The sequence below is a fragment of the Oryctolagus cuniculus genome, chromosome 16, assembly GCF_964237555.1.
Source record: "Oryctolagus cuniculus chromosome 16, mOryCun1.1, whole genome shotgun sequence".
Taxonomy (NCBI): Eukaryota; Metazoa; Chordata; class Mammalia; order Lagomorpha; family Leporidae; genus Oryctolagus; species Oryctolagus cuniculus.
This window is the reverse complement of record NC_091447.1, coordinates 9,412,196-9,440,144: the sequence shown is the minus strand read 5'-3', so window position 1 is coordinate 9,440,144 and position 27,949 is coordinate 9,412,196. Positions and strand designations below refer to the sequence as shown.

General features: G+C 49.5%; 1 pseudogene; it reads left to right on the top strand.

Moving 5' to 3' along the window:
- On the top strand, positions 1 to 26,613 carry LOC127489999 (glia maturation factor beta pseudogene; annotated as a pseudogene).
- The last annotated feature ends 1,336 nt before the right edge of the window (positions 26,614 to 27,949 follow it).

Genomic DNA, 27,949 nt, shown 5'->3' with positions numbered 1-27,949 from the left:
GCCCTGCTCGGCCCCCGGGGACACAGCTGTCCCCCGCGCATCCTTGTGGTGGCGCTGATCGATGGAGGACCAGCACTGCTCCAGCGGGGGTGTTGTTGGGAGATCAGGGCTCTGTGCCGCCCCAGCCGTGATGTCAGGTTCCATAGTCAGAGTTTGGGGTCAGCTTTGAATTTCGGGCGAAGGGGTTGGTATCCTTGGTTGAAGTGGTAGAGTAGCATCATGTTCTTAAAATGGTCTTGAGTGATGGCTTTGATGTGATTCTGTAAAAAAATTTGGAACCAATGAAATAGGGATGGGTCTCAATAGCAGGGCCATAAGAATGACTGTGACTGGCCAGAGAAAAGGAGCTAACCATGACCCTGTCTCAGTGCAGTCCAGCCCTTGTTTCATTGGTTTCAGCCCTCTGCTGGAGGCAGTAGCCTGTTGTTGATTTTATCTAGGGAGTTGGTTACCACTTTGGATTGATTAGCGTAATAACCGCGCTCTTCTCCCAGGAAAAGACAGGTTCTGACCTATTGTGCTGTCAGGAGATCTAGTGCTTTGGTGTTTTGCAGGATGCCAGGGAGTTTGTTCTTGTAAGGTGGATGCAGCCTGGTGGAGGCTTCCAAGTCAGTGTCTGTTAGGCCAGTTGGTTTAGGGAGTGTGGAGATGGAGCCTAGGGCTGCACTTCCCACCCCCAACAGGGCTAGGAGAGTGAGGACAACAGCAGGGGCCTTCCTGAAGCTGAAACTGGAGTTGAGTTTATTTGGGATCTAAGTGCTGTTTCCTGGGTGTAGATAAAAATAGGAATGAGTATTACTGGGCACAGGGAGGATGGGCAGGGGTGATGGTTTTTAGAAGACTGTTGTGGCACACGAAATGGGTGCTATTGGAATGTCTGGTGCTGGGGCAGGAAGGGAGGCGGCCGCCGTGCCATTCTTAAAGGGACCTAGAGAAGGCTATGGGCTGCTGATGGCTGGAAGGAAAGTGAGTGAGTCTTTGGTGGTTTGTGATGTGGCTGAAGATTTACTGGAAAAGCTGAGGAAGTTTCATTTTCACAAAGAAACAATTGATGCTGCCATTATAATGAAGATTGAGAAAGATAAACACTTGGTGGTACTGGATGAGGAACTTGAGGGCATTTCTCCGGATGAACTTAAGGATGAGCTACCTGAGCGACAGCCTCGCTTCATTGTGTATAGTTCCAAATATCAACATGATGATGAAGAGTGTCGCATCCTCCGTGCTTTATTTTCTCCGGTCTTGTTGGATGTAAGCCTGAGCAGCAGGTGATGTATGCTGGAAGTAGGAATAAGCTAGTGCAGACAGCTGAGCTGCCCAAGGTATTTGAAATAAGAAATACTGAAGACCTACCTGAAGAGTGGTTACGTGGAATTTTTCCGCTAATGTGAACTTCTGTGTTTCCAAAGTATTTATATATTAACCTGACCATACTGGAACCAGACATAAATACTTATTTATGCCTAAAAATGCATTGTTACTTACAGTATGTTTCCTGCAGTAAAGAAAACGTCTTCATGTGTGCGAAGTTTGAACAACAAAGAGGAAATCATCTTCATCGTAATGAAACTTCCTAAAGCGGTTCCTTAACAATTTGTAATTGTTAGGTGGACTACTTTCCTCCAGGGGCTTTTTACACTCTTGTGATTAATTTCTATAACTTATGGTTTAGGATTTGTTACTATTTACAGAGAGCATTGGAAAGTAGGTTCTTGGACTGTGATAGACAACAGTTGCCTCCTTTTGACAAATCCTGGAAATGAGCAGTTTATAAGTGAAAATAGCATATTATCACTTGTTAAATCATTTCCGTGAATTTGGAGTGAAAGCTTTGAGAGACCCAAATTTTGAGCCATGAATAATAATTTCCTGTAGCATAATCTGTGTTACAAGGACACTTTTTTCTCAATTCCATACCTCCTTTGGTTTCCTGCTTGTTTTCACTCAGCTCTGGAAACTCTGTTCATCAGTCATTCCTTTGTTGTTTTAGATTTATTTATTTATTTGAAAGTCAGAGTTACAGAGAGAGAGAAGAGGCAGATATATATGAGCCAGGAGCTTCTTCCAGGTCTCCCACATGAATGCAGGGGCCCAAGGACTTGGGCCATCTTCTACTGCTTTCCCAGGCCCTAGCAGAGAGCTGGATGGGAAGAGGAGCAGCTGGGGCTCGAACCGGTGCCCATATGGGATGCCGATGCTTTAGGCGAGGACGTCAACCTGCTGCACCACAGTGGCAGCCCCTCATCAGTCATTCTTAAGGTTTGGAAGTTAGATTTTATGATAGAATTACATGAGTATTGGGTTTTCTTGTATAAAATAGATCTTAGTTTTAGCAACTGGTGGGTTGTACTAATCAAGGGCTCCATTCCTGACTATGTTACTTCTAGAGAGTTTCAAACCTAGGTTCGTAGCACTTTATTTATAAGCGTCTCCTAATGTCCTGTGAACACCAGTGATTTTAAGTGTGTTAATACTGTGCCTTTGATTTGTTAGCTTTGAAGTTAGTTTAAGACTTCTACACTGCCATTATTCCAAATTTGCTGAAATTAATACGTTTTTAAAGGGTCCAAGTAAAACAATGTTCTAATATGTGTATCTAAAATTTGTAGTAACATCAACTTCATATTTTTAAAATTCCAACTATCTGCTTGCATTAGTGAGTATATAGTTGTTGAGAGTTACGATTTGGGGTATATTTGTGAATAGTTTTGTGCCATAAGAAAAGAATACTTATAAAATTTTGGCTGTAGTGAGTAAAGTTATTAACGTATCAGTAGAAAACACATCTTATATCCTGAATGTCAGAAGATAATCTAAACTGGATGCATGAGTAGTTAACTAACCAGTCTTGTTAGATGATGGTATCCTTGGCATAAATCAAGGATGCTAATGTATAGCACACTTTATTTTTTATTTTTATTTTTATTTTTGACAGGTAGAGTGGACAGTAAGAGAGAGAGACAGAGGGAAATGTCTTCCTTTTCCATTGGTTCACCCCCCACTGGCTGCTGTGGCCGGTGCACCGCGCTGATCCGAAACCAGGAGCCAGGTGCTTCCTCCTGGTCTCCCATGTGGGTGCAGGGCCCAAGGACTTGGGCCATCCTCCACTGCACTCCTGGGCCATAGCAGAGAGCTGGACTGGAAGAGGAGCAACCGGGACAGAATCTGGCACCCTGACCGGGACTAGAACCCGGGGTGCCGGTGTAGCCTGTATAGCACACTTTAAAAACAAACCTATAAGTAATTGTTTAATGCTAACTTAATACAAGATCTGGAGAGCTAGAGACCAACCATATTTGGTGAGTGAATTCTTATATTAAGACTATCTTAGTCATTTCAGAACTAGCCAAGGCATTCTTATGTTGTCATATTTCCCACTTACATATTCTTTGCATTTCATTTTTGAGGTTTCTGCACAAACTTTAATAAAATGGTAACGATAGTAGAGAATTTGCCGATACTGAATAGAACATCTTCTCTTCCAGACAGGCTGGCTTCCCTAATCTGGGATTCAGGAAGCAATCCAGGTCAGTTGGAGATGAGGAAGTGCTAGAGTAGGTATTTGGTTAATGAATGGAAAGGATTCTTCATTCCAATTTTGAGAGAGAAAAATCTTCACCCAGGAAGTTGAGGAATTCTTGAAAGAGGTATTTTGATGTTGGAGAATAACTTGTTTATCATTCTGCAGAAATGCAAATGTAACCAATTGAGCTGAGAGTATTTGTTTTTGAAGGAAGGAAATGAGACTTTGTTTCATTTGGTTCACATCAATAAGACAAACTAATGCTGCAAGAATATATTTTTAAAATGAGGTTCCTTCATTGGTCTTGTGTTAAGGTTTTTAATTTGGTTTTTCCAATTTGGAAGCCCTCCTTGATGTCAGATGACACTGACCGCCACACACACAACTCTTGGTTTCTGTTGTCCAACAGGAGCAGAGAGCTGTGTGAAATCCGCCCCCCCTTTTTTTTGCCTTGTTTGACTTCTCATCAATGACATGTATTCTGCAACACGTCACATTGAGGTTAGGGGATCGGTATAGCTTTTTATTCCATCTGTCCTATGGCAAGAGTTTATAAATCCTGTGCTCTAAAATATCCTCATCTATGGAAACTTTCTTCTATCTAAGTATATTTTACATTATCCTTTTCAAGTTAATTTGCTATTTAGTATTTTTTCCCTTGAATCAGGAGTAACTTCGTATTGCTTTTTGTTTTTTTCTGGAAGGAATTTTTTTTAACTTTAATTTAGTAAATATAATTTTCCAAAGTACAGTTTATGGATTACAATGCCCCCCCCATAACTTCCCTCCCATCCACACCCCTCCCATCTCCCGCTCCCTCTCCCATTCCATTCACATCAAGATTCATTTTCAATTATCTTTATATACAGAAGATCGATTTAGTATATATTAAGTAAAGATTTCATCAGTTTGTACCCACACAGAACATAAAGTGTAAAATTCCTTCCACATTGGACAACACATTAAGGACAGAGAGGAACTTCAGATTTCATAATTCCAGTTTTTACATTCCATATTTTCTGGCACAACCATTGCCATTCAGCCCTAAATCCTAATCGTTCCTTTTGCGCAGCAGCTTTTTCCCTGGGCACCTCCTTCATGGTCTTTGAAGTCAGTGTTAGTATTGAGATTGTTGGTCTTGAAGTTCTGTGTAGCATCTAATGTCAAAATAGAGCCAATCAGTAATCCCAGTATGCATTTAGTGTGGTTTTTGTGGCAACATAAATGACATATGAAGAAAACTGTTCTCAGGTCACTATGCTGAAATCCCAAAATGTCTGAGTTTTGAATAGTAATCACTTTGCTCTGGTACTGAAGCAATTATGTTAGGAAAAAAGTTGGTTGACTGACTTTTGATTGCTTATCTTCTAAAGTAAAGGTTTGAATTCTCTTTCTGAAAAGATGGCTAGATGCCTAGTGCAGTTATACATACTGCACTAGGTGTTCCTAAAATTTGTATGGTCATCATCCAATAGGAGGGTGTTCCTAAAATTTGTATTGCCATCATCAAATAATCTGTGTGGCAAAAACATCAGCACTTTCACCTCGCTTTAGCTCCTATTTTTAGGAGTCAGTTGTAGCCATAAACTGTACCATGGTCTGACACTTTGAAAAGTTCACGGTTAGAGGAGTTTATTGCCAAATTAAATTTGGCTGTTTTCCCCCCACCCATTATAGATATTAAGGAAGGTGTACTTTAAAAATGGTTGGACTGCTTTTAAACTCCAAGTAATGTCATTAATCCGTATGTGGACTAGTGATGAATAATATTTTCATCAGCATTTAAATGCTGATATTTGGGAGTAGAGGGTAACTTGTATTCTACCAAGTGAAGCATTCTTAGAGTGGTTGCTTTCCCTGTTTGTTCAATAGACTGATAATGCTGGAATCTACAGAGTTTGAGCCTTTACAGTTTATGTGAAAAAGTGTTTCAAACACTTCAGGTCAAATATTATTTTGTATTTGTGGAAATATGTAAATAATCTTCTAAGCCACTTTAAAACCAATGGTTCCAAGTTGGAAATTGGTGAGAAATTTGTTTTCCTCTTACACCATTTGACATTTCAAATCAGTGATCGTGTTCCTGCCATGTTTCAAACAACTCCATTAAGGTTGTGATATAAACTGTGTTTTCCCACTCTTTGGAATAAGATTCATACACATACACTTACTTGAGTATTGTTTAAGGTCACTGACATGGCAGGCCAGTTCCTCTCGATATATATGGTCCAATATCATCTCATCCAGGAGGCTTGAAACTAGAATGGTTTAGTCTTATGGATTTTAACAGTTCTCTGTCATTGTTTAAGAAAACCAACAACTGGCACAACTTGTTAAGCTGTGGCTCCAGTCTCTGCTAGTTCATATTGCATGTTTATTTTGGACAGTCTTTTGTTAAGCATGGTGCCTGTACTGGTTTAAATAAAGTGTTAACATAAAAGAAAAAAAAATGGGTGCTGTGGGGAGCTCTTATGGCTTTTGTGGTTCGGTTGATAGTGATGGTGTTATTACAGTCCTAGGGTAAGGCTGCTTAGGCAGTGTTGAAGGTTATACAGGTGGTGGGCCCTATAACATGGGATGCAGTGTAGTCATAGGGTACAGAACTGGTGTCTGTGCTGTGTGGTGTGGCAATGTGGCCCAGTGCAGAAAATTCCCATTCTCTCATTGGCAGGCAGAGCGGGCAGTCCTGGCCCAAGGATGATCCCAAGGATTGGAGGAAGGCCTGGGTAAGACTTGCTAGTTGTAGAGCATGGAGTCGGGGTAAAAGAATGATGGAGTTTGCTTGGGCTAATCCTGTTTGGCCAGGGATTGAATTGGGGCAGAGTCCTGACTTGCCTGCAGGGGTTGTGGTTTTCTACAAGGATTTGTATTATGTGAATTATGCCCCCAGGATCCTTTGGCATCGATATGAATACTGGCCCTCTGTCCTCGAACCCACTTAGGATCTTTGGGACTGGTAATGGTGTATATTACTGAGTTGGGTTCCCCAGGACTGCAGGGAGGTGAAGCAGGGACCACTTTTAAGTTTTAAATCCTGACCTCAGCTTTTAGGGGAACATTAGGGGGTAAGGGTCATCCATGCATATCCATGAAGGGCAATAGTACTGGGGAGGAGGGGGAGAGTCTGGGGTTGGGCAGCCCCATTTCTGTCTATCCTTGGCTAGATTGCCTTCTTGGAAACACATGTGTTTGTATTCCTGGGTATAAGACCATTCCCAGCCTATTCCCCTGCATTGTATTTGTCCTTTGTTTGCATCCTCACAAATATTGAACCGAATAATAGCTGGGGAGGGACCTGGTTTTGTGATGTTGTAGACCTCTAGGATTATACCATATTTGTCCCTTACCTGAAACTGTCAGAAATGAGTCTGGTATCAATGTCATTGGCTAATGAACTGGACTTGAAGATACAGAGTCCCAGCCAGGGTACTCACATCATCAGGGCCGTGAGTAATTTTGTTGTCATGGTTGACACAGGTATGAGCATTGTTGTGCGCACCTTCCAGGAGACAGATGAACATATGATGAAGTCTCTGAGCACCCAAATCTCCAGGCTGATACGTCCAGTTTGGCTGTGTGCCCGGGAGAGTGTGTACGCCACCTGATAGTGTGAGGGGTCTTGTTGATGCAGGTAGTCTGTATGAGTCCAGGCTGAGTGCCAGATGCGCTCATTTTCATCAGCAGGGAGCCTGGAGGTTAGGTATTTTAGACATCTCACCAGGGTAAAAGTGAGGCAGAGGAACTCCGTTTTGTATTTAGATGGGCTTTCTGAAAGGGAGCCTAATTTTTCCTCAGGCTGTCTCATATCAGACAATGAGAAGGGGACATGACCCAAAGGGACAAATACCATATGTTCTCTCTATCTGTGATAACTAATAGAGCACCTAAAAGGAAATCTGTAGAGGTGAAATTGAGAAGCAATGGAAAGTGCTTGTCTAGACTGTTGAGGAGCAGTTTTTTTTTTTTTTTTTCCCCTTAATGGAGAATGTGACTGAGAATGGAGATGGAGGAGGAGGTGGGTGGGAAGGCAGGTATGGTGGGCAGAATCACTATATTCCTAAAGTTGTACTTATGAAATTTGTACTCGTTAAATAAAAGGTAATTTGTGGGGGAAAAAAAGAGAGAGAAGGGAACATGAACACAGTGGGACACTCTGGGCTTGCCACCTCCATTGTGGGCAACATGTTTCTCTGTGCTCTGAGATTGAGTTGGGGGATGGGTTCTAGTGATGCAGCTGCGTGGGGGAAGGAGCCAATCAATGTGGTTGGTATGGGGAGGCATGAGAAGAAAGGGAGGAGATGGATGAGTCTGCCTGACCTGAGGGGTTGCTGCGGGGATCCTGTGGGATCTCTATGATTGTGGAAGTGTTAGTGTTTTTGAGGGAGTTTCCAAGAGGGGCTGGGAGGTCAAGGCTGGGGCTGGGTTGTTATGGGGGGAGTTGAGTGGTTTGGGCAGAGCAGAGGGTAGGGGTCAGTAAGGAGGGGCTCATTAGCTGGATTGAAAATAGGTGGATCGAAGGGTGAGGCCTCAGCTGCAGATTCGGTGGTGGGCTTGGGAGGGAAAGAGGGGAAGAGAGAAGGACGTCATAGGAGGAACAGTCCTTACACACAGACTGTTGGTTGTGAAGAGTTCTTGCAAGTAGGTACTTCAGACCACTTGCCATTTCATTTGAGGAAGTTGTATAGGTCCACAAGGACGTTCTGATCAAAGGTGCCAAATTCTGGCCAGTGGTTGTGGTTGACTGATTCATATTGAGACCAAACTTGCAGACAAAAGTGCTTCTTTGTAGGGTTTGAATGTCTGTTCTCTCACTTCTGGGTGCAGGGCACGAGGAAGCCCCTTCATCTCTCTGCATCAGTTGACTACATGCTGCAGTGAGGAGTCTCACAAGGGGCCCCCAAAGGGCTGCTGTGGGCAGTTCAGGAGTTCCCGTGTGCAGTGCTTGGCCATGTCCAGGCCGTGCTAAGGGCTGTGCTGGGGTTTGCTGTGGATGGTTTGGCTAAGTGAGACAGCAAGCCTGGTGTTGGGGAGAGGAAGAGGAGGGGTCTCTATTGAAGGTGGGAGCACTCATGGGGGAAGCAGTCAGGCTGGGTAGGAATACTGGGCTGGAGAGTGGTGGTCTTGGGAGCTGGCTGAGGGTCCACCCAGCATGCTGGGAGTCTGAGCAGGGGTCAGCTGGCAGTGAGACCAGTAGGACACTGGTCAGGTGTGTGTGAGTGGGGAGCAGGGCTTCACTTGGGATCTTTGGCTCAGAATCTTCCTCCTTCAGAACTCAGACTCTTTCCAGTCTCACCAGGACAGTCACTCCCCAGTCTCCACTGTGGTGTGTGTCTGCAGCCCACAGCAGGAGATTTGGGGGTCACCACCGAATAACTTGTGGGCCCTGGGTCACCAGGCTCAGTTCCTGTAGAGAGCAAGCCCCCAGCAGATCAGGAGCTGCGTCTCAAGTGCACAATTGTCCTGTGGGCCATTTGGCATCTGTAGCCTGGGCGTGGAGACACAAGAATGACCTGAATGTGCAGGGTTTGTGGAGAGTTGATTGGAGGAACAGACTCCAGTTTTTGCTCTTTGTCCACCTGCTGCGTTATTCAGGGAAGGACAGGTGTTGATGTTAACCAAAGGACAGGGTGCACTTGGAGGAGCTAGGCCACGGAGGCAGCTGGCTGAGGAGGCAGGGCTGGGCATGTAGGAGGGGCAGGGGTGAGTGCCCGGTGTGTATCCTGTTGGCGATGCATGACTTCCTCCTGTAGGGTCTCCCTGAATGGGACAAGAACATGGCTGCGCTGCCCCTGCGCTCTGTGATTCTTCCATATCCTTTTGTTGTGCTGAGAACCCCGCATGGGAGATCTGCTCTCAGGCTTCTCTGTGTCTCTAGAATTTCTAATTCTTTAAAAAAAGATTTATTTATTCTTTTTGAAAGTCACAGTTACAAAAAGAGGGAGAGAAACAGAGATATCTTCCATCTATTGGTTCACTCCCCAGATGGTGGCAGTGGCCTCCCTGGGCCAGACCTACGCCAGCAGCTTCTACCCAGTAACTTGTGGGTTGCAGCAGCCCAAGGGACTTGGGCACTCTTTCTCTACTTTTTTTTCAGATCATTTGCAAGTAGCTGGACTGGAATTGGAGTAGCCAGGACAGGAACCAGTGCCCACATGGGATGTGAGGGTTTGCAGGCTGTGGCTTTATTCTCTAGAACTTCTTCATCTCCCAGCCTCCTGCTTTTACTGGATCCTGGAAGGAAGTCTTTGTTATGCAAGACAACTGCATCAGTCACCTGAGCACTGGTGTTGGTTGAGTGTCCCCAGTGTGCTTTCCGTGGTTGTTCTGACAGCACGAGAGGACGGATTGCATTTTTGATTCACTGGGAAGATTATCCAGGGTGATCTCATACCTGTTCATAAAACCGTTTATAAAGGGGACATGTATTTTTATATAAATAATATCAATAGATTTGAAGGTGCCCAAGTTAAGCATTGTGTATTTGTATGCAATTAATATTTACAATATATCTGTTGCAACTTATGTGGTTAAGATTATCCATAGATGAGGCCAGCACAATGGTGCAGAGGGTTAAATCCCCAGCCTGCAGCGCCTGCATCCCATATGAGTGCTCCACTTCGAGTCCAGCTCCCTGCTAACGTGCCTGGGACAGGCAGCAGAGGATGGCAGAAGTCTTTGGTCCCCTGCACCCATGTGGGAAACCTGGAAGGAGCTCCTGGCTTCTGGCTTCATGTTGGCTCAGCTCTGGCGGTTGCAGGCATTTACAGAGTGACCCAGTGGGAAGACCGCTCTATCTTGGCCTCTGCCTCTCTTTGTAACTCTTTCAAATAAAGAAATCTTTAAAAAAATATTACCCATAGGAAAAAAGAAAAGTGGAAGCTCATTTCACCAGTGCCCTAGTAGTTTTGCATTCTTGGTCAGCCTACAAAGTAAATTGGAGAGTCTCAAGGTACAGAGGGTTAAGCCTCCCCTTGGGGCAACCCCATTTCTTATCTGGGTGCCAGGTGAAGACCTGGCTGCCCTGCTTCTGATCCAGCTCCCCTTGGATGCACTGAGAGGAAGCATTCAGTGACCTGAGTCCCTGGGCCTCTGATACCCACATGGGAGATGCAGATGGAGTTTCTGGCTCCTGGCTTCACCTGGTCCTGTCTTGGTGGTTGTGTGCATTTGGGAAGTGCACCAGTTAATGGGAGACTTCTCTCTGTGTGTGTCTCTCTCTACCTTTCAAGTAGGTGAAATTAAGTAGACATTTCTTTGACTGTATTTTATCTTATTATTTGGAGGTTTGCAGTATTATTAAGAAAAAGAAGGAGGCAAGCTAAACAGAAAGGCTGCTTCTCCATTCCAGTGGTGCCTGAGTGTACTGGATGTCCTAAATGGCATGTAGGGTTGCGAGTGGGCTCCGTGCTGTCCTGCCGGCAGATGAGCACCCTGACGCCCAGGCCCAGCTGCCTGTTTCCTCCCTCAGCTGTACGGCTCATTGGGATCGGGGGAGCAGACAGCGGGCTGAGTAGTGCACAGGCCAAGGAAGGCGGGCTGGGACCCTGACTTGAGACAGGATGAAGAGGGTTGTCCAGCCATGGGAATGTTCTAAATGTAGCTGAGGTGTGTGCTCCAAATTTCCATGTTTTGTGGACTTTGCTCACTTAAAGGAAGCCAGCAGGTGCTGTACCAGGCCTGGCCCACAGGTGCTAGGATAGTGACATTTGGGGCTGTCTCAGCACCTGCCATAAGCCTGGCAAGCATCAGGGAGACTCCTGGCCAGGTCCTGGGCCTTGCGGATCCTTTGCCACTGTCACTTCTGCTCCAGCCTTGTTTCTCTGCCCCCGAAGCCTTGCTGTCTCACGTTGTGGTTCCCTGACCAGAGGGCACAGCTTTGAATCTTCCTGGTGACAGCCTGCGAGGGGCTGAGCTGTCTTGCATCCTGGGAGACGTCTCCGTCCAGGCTCCCTGCTCCCTGGCTGCACTATCTGCCTGCCTGGGTGCTCACTGCTGCTGCTCCCTGGACAGCCTGCTCTGCCCTTTGTTTGGCTCTCACTGCCTATCTTCCAACCCCAGGATGTCTGCCCATGCCCCACAGGTGCCACCTGCTCCTGGGTCTCACCCCACGTTGTTGTTCTCCTGTGGTGCCCCATCTTGGGACAGACTCTGCAGCTGTGGTGGAGGGCCCTGAATCAGCCACTGCATCAGTGTAAAGAGAGATGATGTGGGTGGCACTGCGTGAGTCAGCCAATATCTGAGGGGACCTGAGAGTCCTCCTGGACCTGACCGAGAACCTGACCATACATCAGCTCAGCCCACACGAGCATCCGAGCTAACCACCCAGGCCAGGCAGAAAATGGGGATGCAGCCCTACAGCCACAAGGAACTGAGATGGCAGGGTACCAGATGGCCCCATGTAACCTCAGGAGAGACCTTGAGCCTGCAGCTCCTGGGCTCCTGACCTGCAGATGTGGCGAGATGATACATCTGTGTCATAGAACCAGCTGTGCAGGGCAGGCACCTTCAGGATGGAGAGTCGCGCCTCATGCAGCGTGGAGTGGGACGAGCAAGCGTCACCTCTTCCCGCGCTGCCGGGCACCCAGATTTCCCAGCTCTCTATTCTTGGCAATTCTGATGTCCACACAACTGGGACTTTTTTTTTTTTTTTTTTTTTTTTTTTTTTTTTTTTTTTTTTTTGGCCATCTTTGGAAAAACAAACAATCAAAGAGGCTGCTGAGTATCTGAACTCCTGGGGAGCCGCATCAAGTACTGTGTAACCCTTCCATTCTCTGTGTGATGATGTGGAGTGAGCCCATTTGATAAGTGAGGAAATGGCGGCTCAGAGCGGGGCAGGGTGTGCTTGCTCCGCGGTGCCTGCCCAACGAGTGGAAGGGCCAGGGCTCTAACCCAAGATGGTTAGAACTGAAGCCAGGCTCTTAGCAGCAGACATGGGCACAGCAGCTCTCGTTCCCACCCCTCCTTAAAAGCACATGGCAGACTGTGACAGGAGCTCCAGGGGACTTGATGATAGAGGACTGGAGCTGATGTGGGGGGGGTTTGGGAGCTTGTGCCTCTGGGAGTTCTCTGGGAGTAACATTGCGGGCATAGGGGGAACAGGTGCCTGGCAGCTTTGGGGCAACCTGGAGCTCCAGGCCTTATTCAGAGGGAGTGGTTCTGGGTTTTAACCTGGAGCCAGGGAGAGCTAGTGTGGGTCTCTGCAAACATTTTTTCTCCCCAGGAGAGAGGGAGAGGAGATACAGAGGGAAATCTTCCATTTAATGGTTCACTGCCCAGATGGCATGAATGGCTGGGGCTGGGCTAGGCTGAAGTGAGAAGCTGGGACATCCAAGTACTTGGGCCATTTTCTGCTGCCTACAGACACATATGCAAGGAGCCAGCTCAGAAATGGAGCATTAGGGACCTGAACTTTTGCACATTTAGGATGCTTGCCTGGCAGGTGGTGGCTTGACCAGCCATGTCACAACATTGGTTCCTTGATTTTTCTTTTTTAAGTGAATGTGTTAGGTGTTTTTTTTAAGTTTTTTTTAAGATTTATTTATTTATTTGAAAGGCAGAGTTACAGAGAGGCAGAGGCAGAGAGGTCTTCCATCCTCTTGTTCAGTCCTCAGATAGCTCCAAGAGCTGGAGCTGGGTCATTTTGAAGCCAGGAACCAGGAGCTTCCTCTGTGTCTCCCATGCAGGTGCAGGGGCACAAAGACTTGAGCCATCTTCTGCTTTCCCAGAGAGCTGGATCAGAAGTGGAGCAGCCAGGACTTCAACCGGTGCCCATAAGGGATGGTGGCACTGCAGGTAATGGTGCCAGCCGCTGGATTTGTTTTTAAAAGCTTTGTTGCAGGAGGGGTTTGTGGCCCAGGAGGTCAAATTGCCAGCTTGGATGCCTGTATCCCCCATGAGGGTGCTGGGTTTGGCTGCCAGTATTCTGCTTCCAATCCAGCTTCCCACTGACGTGTCTCTGGGGGGGCACAGGCAGTGGCTCGAGCACTTGGGTCCCTGCCACCAATGAGAGCTCCGCCTGTCTTTCTGCTTTTCAAGTCAAATGAAAATTGATGAAAAAATTTAAAAAACAGTTTCTTTGTCCACTGAGTAAAGATTGTCCATGGGGTCCTGGTTCCTAGCTGTGGAGATTGTGACTCCTTAAGGGACACTGTGGTTGGTACTTCTGGGAGGTGCTCCTGGCTTGGGTCAGGTGGTTGCCAGAGATGCTGCCCCACACCCTACAGTGCCCAGGGTGCCCCGGGCCAATATCGATCTGATCTCTATCCGGTGTCCACGGTGCCTAGAGGAGAGCTTCTGGGGCTGGGGTACAGGAGTGGAACCAGGAGATTGATGAGGAGCTGGAGAGACAGGGCATGATCTGGACTCTGCTGTGAGAAGTGACGTGGCTTTATGTGGATTCCCTGTCCCGTGCCTCAATTTCCCTGCTACAAAATGGGCATAGTAGTCCCCTCCTCGAGTTTTCAGGATTGCAGAAGGCGTTCCTTGTCAAGCCCTGAAACCCGAGCCTTTGCACCTGCACCCTTACAGCTGCGGCGGCCGCCATTGCTGTGTGTCACTGTGTGAGGAGAGGGTACTGGGGCGGGATCTGCCTTCCCAGCATCCCTGGAACTTCACCCAGATCATCTTACCCAGGTTCTTGGTTTGTAGGGCTTAGGATTGCATGAGTTCAGACCTGAGTGTAACCTGAGCTTGTGGGGAATTACAGGGTCAGGACTGCGTGCGTCCATGGTTTGATCGCCATGGACTTTCACCTTCGTAGGTTGACCTGCAGGAAGTGAGCAGAAGGGTGGAAAGCCCTTGCTCCCCACCTCCTCCTCCTCTGTCCCCCGAGTTCACTGGGCTTGTTCCTGTGGGGAAGCAAACGCCACACTGCAGGGCTGTATCTGCATTCCTAGGGAGATACACAGGGCATCAGCCTTGTCCTCTCCTCCCCAGTCCCATCCTGTGCAGCAGAAGCACCGAGACTCCTGCTCCGTCAGCTGTGACTCACACTAGTCTGTCCCTGCCCACTGCCCTTGTCCCTGCCTCCCGGCCTCTGACAACTGCCGTTGTGCCCTGAGCCCTCAGGATATCACCACTTTGCAGATTCCACATGTGAGTGAGGTCATGTGGTGTTTGTCTTTCTGTGCTTGGTTGATTTCACTTAACCCAGTGATTTCCAGATCCTCCCATGGTACCACAAATGACAAGATTTCAACCTTTTTTATAGCCGAGTAGTATTCCTATGTGTACATGTACCCCTTTTTTTCTTTTTCCATCCATGGTGGATGGATGTGTAGGTTGTTTGCATTCCTTAGCTACTGGGAACAGGATTGCAGTAAAATTGGGGGCACAGATCTTTCTTCCACAGACTTAACTTCCTTTCCCTTCGATGTACACCAGGTAGTGGGATTGCTGGACTGGATGGTGGCTGTAGTTTCTGTTTATTGAGCAACTTCCTTGCTGCTTTGCTAGATCTTCATTCCCACCCACAGAGTGCCAAGTGTTCCCTCCCCTCCACAGACATCCTCACTTGTTATCTTTCATCTCTTGGTATCCCATTGTGGTCTTGCTTTGTATCTCTCTGAGTTTAGTGATCAGCACTTTTGTCCAGTATTTCACAGTATCTGTAGTTCCTCCCTGTGCTGTGAAATAGAACCACTGACATGTCTTCCTTTACCAAATGTCTATTTCTATCTATGGCCATTTTTAATCTGACTTACTTATTGTTGGTTTTTTGCTTTTGCTGTTAGTTGTGTTTTATATTGACTTTACTAACTGCTATGTCAGATGTTGGCTGGCACATATTGTTTCCTTTGGTGTGCAGAAGCTCACCTAATTTGGTGAAATCCCATTTGTCCACTAGTTGGCTTGGTATGCTGTGCTCTTGGGATCTGATCTAAGAAATCCTTGCCCGTAGCACTGTCCGGAAGCAGTTCCCCTGTGTTTTCTTCTAATTGTTTCAAAGGCTCAGGTCTTAGATTTCAGTCTTTCTTCTGTTTTGATTTCTTTTTTAATACCAATATGAATCACCCACAGCATTGATGAGTATGTTGTGTGCTCGTTATGACCAGGTTTTCTTCCATGTTTTTTCATTTAATCAATTTGTTCTTCCCAAAAGTGATAGAGTTAGGTTCTGTGGTTAAGCACTGTCTTGCAGTTGAGGATCCAGAGGCAGCGTTCCACAAATGATGAGTCCGTTTGGTTTGTAGCACTTCGTAAGTCTAGTGCTTCTAGACTGCCTAGATAACCTGATGGTGAAGTCCCCAGCACCTATTGTTGTGGGGTCTCTACCTCCCTTTAGAACCAATATTGTTTACATTACATGCTTAGGTGGTGTCGTTTTCAGGTGCATGTATGTATTGACAGTTGTTATATCCTCTTTCTGACAGATTCTTTTATCATGATGTAATGTGTGTCTGAAATGGGTTTCTTCCAGGCAGTATCTTGAGTGTTGGTCTTTATCCACTCAGCCAATCGGTATCCTTTAGTGGAGAATTCAACCCATTTACATCCTAGGTTCTTATTAACAGATACCAACTTATGTCTACCTGGGTACTTTTTTCTAGGTACAAGTATTTTCAGTCATCTTGAGTATGAGCTAGGAATGGAGTAGCTGAGTCCGACAGTAACTCTTCATATCTCCATTTGGACAACTGCTTGAACACTACAGTGGCTGCACCATTTCACACTCTCACCATCAATGGGTGAGGTCTGTTTGTCCATATCCTTTATAACTCTGGTTCCTCCCCATTGTTTACACTCCTACCACTCAAGTAGGGGAGAGTTGGTTCACACTGTGGCTTTCATTTGCTTTTCCCTGGGTCCAGATGATGTTGAGCAACTTTTTCTGGGCTTATCTTAGAAGAGATGCACATTTGAATATTTGACTCCTGGTTGGTTGAGTTGTTCATTTTCCTATTATTCTGTTGTAAGTGTACCTTATATTTTGTGGACAGATGCATGATTTTAAAATATTTTGTCTGAATCTGTGTGATGTTTTTTCACATTGAAAATGTGTTTTGGCCAATGCTGCAGCTTAATAGGCTAATCCTCCATCTGCTGCGTCGGCACCCCGGGTTCTAGTCCAGGTCGGGGTGCCGGATTCTGTCCCAGTTGCCCCTCTTCCAGTCCAGTTCTCTGCTGTGGCCCGGGAGTGCAGTGGAGGATGGCCAAAGTGCTTGGGCCCTGCACCCCATGGGAGACCAGGAGAAGGACCTGGCTCCTGGCTTTGGATCAGCACGTTACGCCGGCTGCAGCGCTGGCAGCAGCGGCCATTGGAGAGTGAACAAATGGTAAAGGAAGACCTTTCTCTCTGTCTCTCTCTCTCTCACTGTCCAGTCTGCATGTCAGAAAAAAAAAGAAAATGTGTTTTTTGAATCACAAATGTTTGAAATTTGGAGAAATTACCTTATATCTTTTTATTATCTATCATAGTTGTGATGCACTCATAATCTGCGAGTCACTCCAAGTTAGAAACATTTTGTAAATTGTCTTCCACGTGATTTATATTTTGACTCAACATTTATGTTTTTGATGCTTTATTTTAGGTTTCAGTTTAGAATTCATGAGGTGCAATACTAAATGAGAGGCGTGGAGGCTTATTTTCTGCCATGGCCATTGGATGTTTAGAGCATCATTTGCTGTGTTTGTCGTCTGCCCAGGATGTTCCCACCACCAGGGAAATACAGAAGACTTTCCAGGTCCGGATGTCTGTCTGCCTGTCCTGCTATGTGAACTTGAGGGTAGCACACTGGGGAGGGCGCAATCCTGGGTGGCAGAGCGCTTTCTGGTGCACACATGTCTGTTGGGCCTACTTAAGTTTACCTGTAGGCAGGGCAGCTGGTCCCCAGAGGCATCTGGGTGCAGCCTCATTTTCAAGGGAGTCCCAGGGTTTCTGGCTTCTCCTTGTGTTAAACCTGGCTCTGCTGTTGAGTAGACTGCAGAGAGCAGGGCCTCTAGCCTCAGTGGGGATCTCATACTCCCATGTCACTGAGTGGTCAGGACACAGTGAGAGACCCACGCAAAGACAGAGGCCTGCAGGGGCTCACCCCTCAGCTGTTCATACTCACCTCTCCCCACAACAGCCCAGGGCTTGCATCTCTTTCTTCTGCCCTCTCTGTCCCCTGTGCTGGGGCAGCCTGCCTCTCTAGGACCCTACAGTTCATCAGGGCATCAGGCTGCACCACTAGACATGGTGAGAATACCCTCAGCTCAGCTTCCTGGGGGTGGGCTCTAGCCATTAGATCCCAGGACCTGGAACTAGACATGACCATGAGCTCATGACCTTGAGATGGGGACATCGGCTGTCCTGAGTGGTGGACACTCCACTCTGTGCCCTCCCAGTGCTGGGGAGCACAGAATCCCTGGGGCCCTCCCTGCCAAGGCAGCCAAACTGAGCTGCCTGGCATTCTGCAGGACAGGTGCACCCAGTGCCACCCATTCCCTCCAGTTGGCCTGACCTGGGCCCCAGGCTGGCAGGTGTGCAGGGTGCACAGGCAGCAGGTGATCTGGGACAATATCCAGAGGGACAGTCATGGGGCCAGTGCTGTCAGTGGGTGTGATCCAGGCCATTCCCAGGAACACACACAGGTCAGCATTCCAGTGCCCCAGCTTCCTCCTCCACAGGCATCCCTCAGCCCCAGTGGATCAGCTGAGAAGCCCGTTGTCGCTCCCCGTCTTTGTGGAGGAACGACACAGGACCCTGCGCTGTTCTTTCGTCTGCTCGGCCCTCCCCGGGTTTGCTGCTGGTTCTTCCCGGGTTGGCTACCGACCCTTCCACCTCCGTGGAAGGGCGGTTCCCCCTGCCACATTCCCACTTACGCGGGGGAGTGGCACACCGCCGGCCAGCTCTCTCGGGGGCTGCACAGGTGTTCCTTCAGATAGATGTTCCCCTTAGATGTTCCTGGTGCATGTTGTCTCTCTCCTCCTTTATAGTCCTCTTCCACCAATCCCAACTCTGCTACCCACACGCCGAGTACGCTGCTCTCCTCCAATCAGGAGTAGGTCCTACAGTTTATTGGTCGAACTGGAGGCAGCTGTGTAGAAGCTGTTTCTCCCTTCTCAGCGCAATATTGTGGGAGAGCAGATGCATAGAATACGTCTTAATTCCAGTAACTTATTCTAGTCCAAGTTGCTCCCCACACCCGTTAAGTAAATCCCTGTGACTATGATCTCTTGGAGATAGTCCTACCCTTCCCACTCCTTCCTGGCCTGCTGTGCTGCCCTCTTGTTTGCCCACAGGGTCCTCGGGCCCCGACAGTCTGGGCTTACAGTGGGGAGGGGAGTCCTCATGTGGGATCAGCACAGCCGTGACCTGGGTGGGGCCCCCCCAAGGGGTTCCTCATCTGCAAATGGGGAGTGATAGCAGTGCCTCCCCATGGCTGAGACATGGTCACCCGTGTGCCTGGCCAGGGGCTGGGAAATCCCAGGAGCTCGGGGAAAGAGCAGTCACTGTGCTTGGGGATATCCTCTGTGTCTCCATGTTCCCAGCCAAGACCCACCCATGTCACCTGCACACCAGGCAGTCTGGGGCACATGGGGTCCCAGACAAGGCCCCCCTGTCTCCTGAGCAGTGAGCAAAACCCTGCTCGGATCCTTCTGCCAGTGACCCATTGTTGAGTGCAGGGACAGAGACTGTGACAGCTTCTGTGTGTATGTGTGGCCCCAGGACCCAAACTGTGCCTTCAGTGTAAGAACCCTTTCCCTTTCTTGTGTACTCCTCATACTGGAAGCAGGGGGCCCAATGTGTGCAGGGAGGTGTAGAGCATCGCATTCCCTGTGCCGGTGATAGCTGTGGGCAGGGCTGCCTTCCCATCTCACAGATGAGGACACTGAGGCTGCAGGGAGAACACCCACTGCAGGTCAGATCTGTGACCTCAGAGTCCGCGTCCCTGACCATGAGGAGGCGCCACCACAGCCCTGCAAGCATCTCCCTGTTCTTTGCTTTCCTTGGCTGTCCCAGCACTTGGTGCTCTTTGTCCAAATGGGGAACCCTGGCTCTGCCCCTGGGGAAGTGCCAGTGTCCTCTGCAGGGGATCCAGGTCCCTGGCATTGGGGCCATGGTGCAGGGAGAGTGGGGTGGGGAGGGCACAGTATGGGGAGTTTGCATGGTGTGAATTGCACACTTCGCAGTGGGTAATCAATTAAATTTTATTTTGGTAAAGCAACAATAAGGTGGAGACAAGGAACACAATGGGGAGGATTAAAGAGAAATACAGGAACACCGGGGTGGGGAAGGGCAGGTGTGGCACTGGGGCTGAAGCAAAAGGGACTTGCAGAGCTGGGGCTGAGGCCTGGGCCAGTGCTGTCTCTGGTGCTCCTGCAGCTTTCTTGGCTGCAGCTGGGGACACAGCTGTCCCCCACTCATCTTTGGAGGGCCATGACTGCTCCAGTGGGGGTGTTGCTTGAAGGTCATGGCTCTGCTTCGCCCCAGCTGTCAGGTCAGGTTCCAAGCCCAGCCCTGAGCTTGCTTCCCATCTGGAACTGGTGAAGCCGTCGTGCCCCAGTGCCTCCACTGTGAAATGGGCATTTGCGGACCCCCTGGGCTCTATCTGGGCCTTTACCAAGATTAAGTGACTGAGGGGGGCCTCAGGTGGCTTGTGTGCCCGGTGGAACGCCCGATACATGAGCGTTGGAGTTGTGGGTGAGTTTGACCACTCCCCCACTACACACAGCTCATCAGTTTTAGTTGGCCTACGGTTGTCTGGGCTGCTTGCGATCCCCAGCCCGCTGTGTTGTGCCAGGCGCGAGGGTGCCCTGTCCTGGACCTGGGAGACAAGAGCAGAGAATGGCAGGTAAGAGGCAGTCCCTGGATCCCTCCGCAGCCAGCAGCTCTGGGCTGCCCTGCCTCTGAACTCCAGCCTCCCTCCTCCAAGAGTGAAGTAGACCATGTCCCCCCCACAGAGGCCTATGGGCTCCCATGGGGTCTCAGTGGTGTCCTGGTCAGCAGAGAGCTGCCCTGGCTGCCAGACTCACCTTGGCCTTTTTCTGCTTGAAGCTCCAGGAGCATCGGGGGTGAGGGCTGGCCCAGCGTCCCCACCACTGGGCGAGGCGCCCACAGCAGGGTTTCTTGGGGCCTGGGCTTGGGCATCGCGGGATACAACTCAGGAACATCTTCCTGCGAGACTCTATCCAGGTGAGCTGGCTTAGACTCAACTCTGGAATGTTGGGGTGGTTGCTGGGGCACCCAGTTCTCTAGGTCATCACCAACGTAGTGAGGTCACTTCCTGTGGCTCCTAAGCTGAGCCCCCTCCTCACACAAGATATCCTCAGATTCTACTTGGACTCTTCCTATTCTACTTCTACCCCTATGCCATGTGCCCGCTGTCCACAGTTGCAACAACCCAGGCAGCACCTGCCACAGGGCTGGCTTGGGCCCAGACAGTGCCACAGCTGGGCTCGGACCTGCTCTCACATCCTTGTACAAGTGTGAGCCTGCACAGTTCATCGTCCCTCTCTGGACATTCTCAGTCTCTCTTGTGGTTTCTGGGGATCATTCTAGCATGTGCTTGCAAGGGATGCCATCAGTTGTGTAGTGCCAAGGAACCCCTAGGCCTGGCATCACCTGTACTGATGCACAAACACTCTAGATGTGAGATGGTTCCTAACCTGGGGTAGGGGTTTCTGGGAACTGGGAGTTAAGCAGTTGGCAGTATCAGATTGAAGAGTGCCAGGCAGCTTGTGGGTACCACTTGCTGCATCCTGGGTCAAGTTGTCCATCACCAAGATCTGAGCAATGGTGGCAGCAGCACATCTAGGAGCACTTAGTCTTGGGGACACTTACTCCACCTTATGGCACTCAGGTGTGGCTTGGGACCTGGCCATGCTGAGCTGCTGATGCAGAGAGCTGAGAGGTACACGGTCACCTGCACTCCTGTTTGTCCAGCATCTCACAGGATTCAGGGCTGAGTCATTTAGGCAGTTTGATAAGTGTCTTAATTAACGTAGACAGGATTGCCAGGACCTGAAGTTCAGCATCAGTTCAGAATTGTGGAGGAGAAAGGCACAGCCTTTACCAGGACGCCAGAATGCTGGGGTGAGGCTCTCCCCTGGGAGACAGAGGAGTGCAAAGGGAGAGGTCTGAGAAACCCCGAGCCTGGTCTCTGGGTTGCTGGGTCTGACCTTCCCTGCTTCACAGCATGGGGCCACTTTATTCAGGGTTAGAGACCTCTGCCTTCTATAGGTAGAAATGGAGAGGGAATTTCATGCTTCTCAATGGATGACTGTGATGTTGGCTTTGCCTTCCCAGCACTTGAGGTACATCTGGGATTTTATTCTTTTTGCTCCCCCATCCCTAGTGACTTTCATGTTTCACCAATTTTGTGCACCTGTCCATAGGGGGAGGGGGTGGCAGACTCTTTTCCAAGCTGGAATCTGGACTTAAACCATCCCCCAACTGACTCTTGTAACTCGACATTCCCAAAGAGGATAGGATAGAAAGCAGGCTTCCTGGGACCCTAATGCCCAGAGAAGTCGGGTGGGTCTAACAGGTGCTGCCTATCTCAGAGTGTCCAGAAAACCTAAACACCATCAGTGCTAAGGCTATTCCTCTTTATTGGTGGACACTGGCTACTGTGTTTCTTGAGCCATAATATGGAGAACATCAGCATGGGAACTGAAAGATGTGGAGGCAGGCTGCTGGCTTGCTGCCGGATCTCCTGTCTATTCCAGGGACCCCAATAGGATGAGGGACACTGACATGGGGGTGAGCCTGAAACCACAAAGCGCCCATCCATGTCAGTGGTTAAGTTAGAGCCTCGCCCATGTGCCTACAGCAAGCAGGAAGGACACTGGTGAGGAGTGGCCCAGGTGTCCCCAGATGGGAAGGGCTCAGCTCCCCTCAACAGAAGAAGTCCAATGGGTTACTGGCTCTGCAGATGGCCTCTGGATAAAATCCAAATCCCATGTGAAGCCCTTGGTTACCCTAGAGATAGGAGAAGCTGGAGAGATAGAGGATGGACACTGGAGTCACAAAATGAGCTGTTAAAGGAGTTTCCGTGAGAGCAGACAGAGAGAGGAGTGGAACCTCTGCCCTGTGGCCTGGTTTAAAAGTTCTGACTCCCACATTTCCTGAGCTCTGCATCCCACCTGGGAAGAGACTGGCTATGAAATCAGACGTTTCTGTGTCTAAGTCAGGATGGAGCAGCAGTGCATGTCTAAGGCATTGAAAGCTTCTCAGGGTGGGATTTGAAGCAGGAGGTTGGACACTGTGGGGTTACACACATCCCACATGGTGATGCTAAGGTTCCAGGCCTACCTCCACTCTGAGTCTAGCTTCTTGTGTATGTAGTCCTGGGGAGGCAGCACATGCTGTCTCAACTGGTTGGGTCCCTGCCACCCATGTGTCAGACCTCAGTTGAGTGCCCAGCCCCAGTAGTGGCATTTCAGGGGTGAATCAGCACATGTGTGATATCTGTGTCTATTTCCCAGAAATAATATTGTATAAAAGTCTGTAGAGGGAAATTGGAGATGTGGGCTGCTAATCATTGACAAAGTGGTAATGGATAGGTTTTGGTTTCCAAGATGGCTGGAGTCCCTAGGTTGTAGGCATAAGATACAAATGACTTGGTGCCTGGAGACCCCAATTGTCTGGAAACCATCCAGTGAGACCCTACATATGAATCAGTTAGCCTTTGCCAAGAAATTCATGAGAAGTGCTTAAAGGTCTGTTCCAAGTGCCTTAGCCTGTGTTAGAGCAGCCACAAAAAGGAATTAGGATTCAGCCCCTTTGAATTATCTATGGAAGGCTCTTTCCCAATTGGGCTGGCCCCTTGACCTGCCAAAGGTTGGAAATGAGAACAAGACAATACAATGAGGGCAGGTAGTGGCTGCTCTCATCTGATGTGCACCTCAGACCTAGTCTCACCTACACAGGTAGGCAGCCCACCCCCTTGATTGTAAACTGAGCTCTCTTCAGGAGCAGTTTAAACCCTTCTGGGCAGGACCACACTTGGCGCTGTTTACCACTGATTGTTCTCCTAAACTTCTCCATGGGACTCCTTGCAGTCACCACAGCTGAGAGCAGGGAAGTTCCTTGTCTCTCCTGAACCCCGGATGGCTCCTTGGAGAGCCCCTGTCAGACCTCAGACTGCTGCTCTACAGGGCGACACATTGAATGTCAGGTGAGGATGCCTCTAGATGCCTGCCCTGTTGCCCACAGCCTGTAGGGGCTACAACCAGTGTCTGAAGTCCTTTGTTGATGTTGAGTAGGAGAGTGTCTCTCCACCAGCCTGGGCCATGTCCAGGATCAACAAGAAGTAGTTACAAAAGCATGACTTCGTGCTTTACCCCCCAGAGTGGGAGTGAAATGTCTCAGGGGGCACCTTGTAGCCTAATGTGTAGGATTTGGGCGAAGTGGGGAGGGGAGATGTGGAACAGGGGCAGGGATTGTAAACTGCCTAGAGCTTGTTTTCCTGATGTGCCCGGGGAGCAGAATTTTTTACACTGAACTCAGAGTGGCTGGACTGCCACAAACCACCACCGAAGCAGCAAGAAGCCAGTTTGAGTCAGATCATGCAGACCTGAGCTAGGCTTTCCTCACAGCGCGGTGCAGTTCTCCGCCAGGGGAGTAGACGGCCGCCATTTGCTGAACTGAGGAAGTATGAAGATTGGCCGGGCGGAAGCAGGAGGGGCCCTCTGGTCTGTGGCTGGCCTTGGCCATGCCCTTCCCCCTGCTGCAGAAGCCCAGGCAGATGATGGGGGTAGTTTCTTTGGGGGAACCCTTCTTCCCATGGCCTACTTTTCACTAGGTTATGTGGGGACGCCTGAAGCCAGTGGACCCTGACTGTGGACACCCGGATGTGCGGCCTCCCAGCGTCCCTGGCGAGTCCCGAATGGGCCACAGCAGCGGGTAACGGAAAGAGGAGGCCGCCATGACGATGGCGTCCTTTCCTCCCTCCAGGACGCCATTTTGGAAACATTTTCTTCATCAGACGTCCTTGGAGGTATCCGAAGCTTTCCCCCTAAATACTTTATTAGAAGTTTCTAACAGAGTAGTCGGCATTTACAGCCCACACGCAGGCCCCCAAGCTGGGGCACTCCCCGCACCCCTCCCCGAATGGCGCTCGCAGATGAGGGGCTGGGATGCCAGCTCCAGGTGGCTTCCTGGGCCGAGTCCCGCGGCTGCTGCTTGCATTGCTTTACCCTCAGCACCGCGGTCGATGGGGGACTTTACACCCCAACCCGGCTTTGGGGACTGAGGTCAGGGTTCTGGATTCCTGAAACCTCTGCTGCCTTGCGGGGTCCCTGTAAATGTCAGTTGCCAGTGGCCTGCACTGATGCTGAAGCAGACGCCCCCTGGCGGTCGAAAGCTGGTGGCGGACTCTGGGCTCAGGACCTTTATGTTGTGTGCCCAGGGAGCATGGAGTTGCTCTCTCCTGTGCTCCTGGGCGCTGGAAGCCTCTTTTGGCATCCCAGACGCCGAAACTGCCATAGCGCCTTTGTGTCTGCAGTGCCCACGCCTGGCACCTGTCCCCGGCCTGTGCCGCCCCCGGACCACCGGTAAGTGCTGGCCGACCTGCTGGGCTCTTCCTGCACAGTTGCGGTGGGGCAGAGCAGGCAGCCACTTCCCTTCAGGGATTGCAGGACCTTCCTCTCTGCAGGCAGGTGTAGACCTCTGCTCATGGGAGAGAGGTGGGGTTTTCAGGTGCTGACTGGAGGCCTGTCTCTCCGTGGCCAGGTGTGCAGGGAGGATTAAATGCCAGGCTGGCTGTCTGAGGAGGGGGCTGGGTCTAGAATGAGGCCCTGGGAGAGGGTGGGGCAAGGGCTCAGCCTGGATTCCAGAAAAGCTCTGGTGCCTCTCAGCAGTAAGTGGGATTGGGTGGGCGTTGTCTACTTTAAGGGAGGATCTGCTCTTCCCAGAGATGTGGGGACATGCAAGCAAAATGGCCACAGACATTTAGAGTGGCAAGGAGGCCAATGCGTAGTCTCCATCAGACCTTAATATTACAGAGGGTAAAGCAAGGCTGTGGGATGGAGGTGCTCTGTCTGGGTGAGAGCAGAAAGAGGCCTGCACCTGGTGGGCATCTGGATAAACACCCCCCCCCCAGCAGAGCCTGGTTGGAAGGCCTCACTCCCCTCCTCTCTGGGCAGTGAGCTCTTCTTGGGAAGGGGCTGAATTAGAGCCTCTGAGGCCCACGTGCTCTGGGGCTGCTCCCTGGGAGGGTGGGGACGAGGGGAGGGGACTGCAGTTGGCTCTTTGTTTTTCTTAAAGCAATGGTAGACTGGACATTGAGTGCTGGGCCTATTTTGAATGAAGAGACACAATGAAGTGTATTTCCCTGTAGACATGGGACACTATGAAATTGGTGATGAGCACTAACAGGTTGAGCTGACCGCCCTGATCTGCGGTCAGGCAATTTCATTTCTTGGTGGCTCCTGACTCCCAGGGGAGGTCATGGTGTTGATGGTGGGCTTGGTGGAGGCCCTGGCTGCCCCTCAAGGGTGCGTGTCTGGATCACAGCTACCTCTTCCACAGCGCCTTAGATTGAGCCCTCCACCTCCCCATTATGGTACTAAGGGAGGGCCTCCTCAGTTTGGATCCTACATACAAAAAGGAACCCTCTTTTTTTTTTTTTTCCAAGTAGCCTGGAGCAGTTTAGGGGACAGTGTGCCACAGCACAGCAAGTGGACTTGATTTTGGAGCCCCCTTGCTGATCATTTCTCAGCCCTGGCATTGCCCTACTTTCACTTTAGGGGTCCCCTTTCCTTTATAAGCCATGGAAGAGGGGGAGCAGGAAGCATCTTTATTGTCTGTGTCAGGGCTGTGGTTGAACAGCTTGTGACAGGCAGAGGACTGGTTGCCAACAGGGCCCAGCCCTTACAAGCTTTCATTTCTAAGTGAGGCCCTTTTGGTCTTATGGCTGAGGTCACGGTGGACTCAGTAGAGAATCCCAAAGTTTGTGTTGCTAGCAGCAGACATCTTTCTCTTTGTCATCTGGTAGGTGTGAATTGGTTCTTAGGTTCTCCAAGGCCTGTTCAAACACGAGGGTGTTTTCCTCCTATAGGTTCCCAGTTACAACTTGCGGTTTCAGTCTCATCTGAGTTGAAGTCTTGGCCCAGACGTGTGCTGGCTGAGGTGTTGTTGGCAGGACATTTTAGTATCCGTCCAGGTGAGTGGTGTTTTATTTGGGAATAAAAGTGGGGTGTGAGCATTGTGTTTTGTGGTTGGGACATCAGAGTATCAGAGTGCCTGGGTTTCATGTGCATCACCTTCCTGCTAAAGAGATCCTGGGGGGTTAAGGCTCAAATGCTTGGGTTACTGCCACCTGTCAGGGAGATCTGGGGTGACTTCCTGGTCTTAGCTAGCCCCTGGTGCCATTGCATGTGTGTGGGGAGTGGATCAGTGGATGAATAAGCAACTGAACTCAAACACACGGAATGTTCCTTTACTGGGAATCCATCTAATGGTTTCCACTGACCGAGGACTGAATGCTGGTGTTGTCTGGTTTGCTCATTTCCCTGATGGTGTGTTTTAGACAATATGCACAAGACACAGGGAAGACAGACTACAAACTACGAACTCAGTAGCTAGAGCCTGTTTATTCAGAGACAGACCTGAGGGCCCACTACTAGCGAGGGTTGGGACACGTTCTGGTAGAGACTGGGGCTTATCTAGCCTGGGTACTTTTGGTTCAGGCTGGGCAGGGATTAGACAGAGCTGAGCTGTTTTGCCTTGGCTTTTTCAACCTTCCAGAGGGCTGGGGCTAATGGTTGAACTCTGGAGGCAGTGATGTGGCTGTAACACGACATCTCTTCTGCCCATGATGTTGCTCAAGGTCCTGTATTCCTACTCCCAGGACAGAGAGAGATGGGTGCTGGTGTCCTATTGGCCACTTCCTGCTGATGCAGGGCTGTAGTCCAGAGTGACTGGAGAAGAAGAGCAGTCTTGTGATGTTCCTGCGGGATGTCTTGGTATTTAGCAATCACTGGTTCCTGTGAGCACTTTTGAAATGTGTAATTTTATATCATAAGAATAAAGCACTGTGATTATGAGGGAAAAAGAAAGCAGTAGAAAAGTTACCCAGAGTGGCAAAGATGGCTAAAATGTGGCAAGGGTATTGTAATGCATTCTTACATTTTATTAGCATGCTTTTCAATGTGCTCAATAGCATCTCTCACAGCACCTGACTGACTGGTGTACAAGCCACACTCTTTTTTTTTTTTTTTTTTTTTTTTTTTGACAGGCAGAGTGGACAGAGAGAGAAAGAGAGAAAGGTCTTCGTTTTCTGTTGGTTCACTCCCCAATGGCCGCTGTGGCTGGCACACCACGCTGATCTGAAACCCGGAGCCAGGTGGTTCCTCCTGGTCTCCCATGTGGGTGCAGGGCCAAAGCACTAGAGCCATCCTCCACTGCACTTCTGGGCCACAGCAGAGAGCTGGAATGAAGGGGAGCAACTGGGACAGAATCCGGCGCCCCAACCGGGACCAGAACCTGGTGTGCCGGCG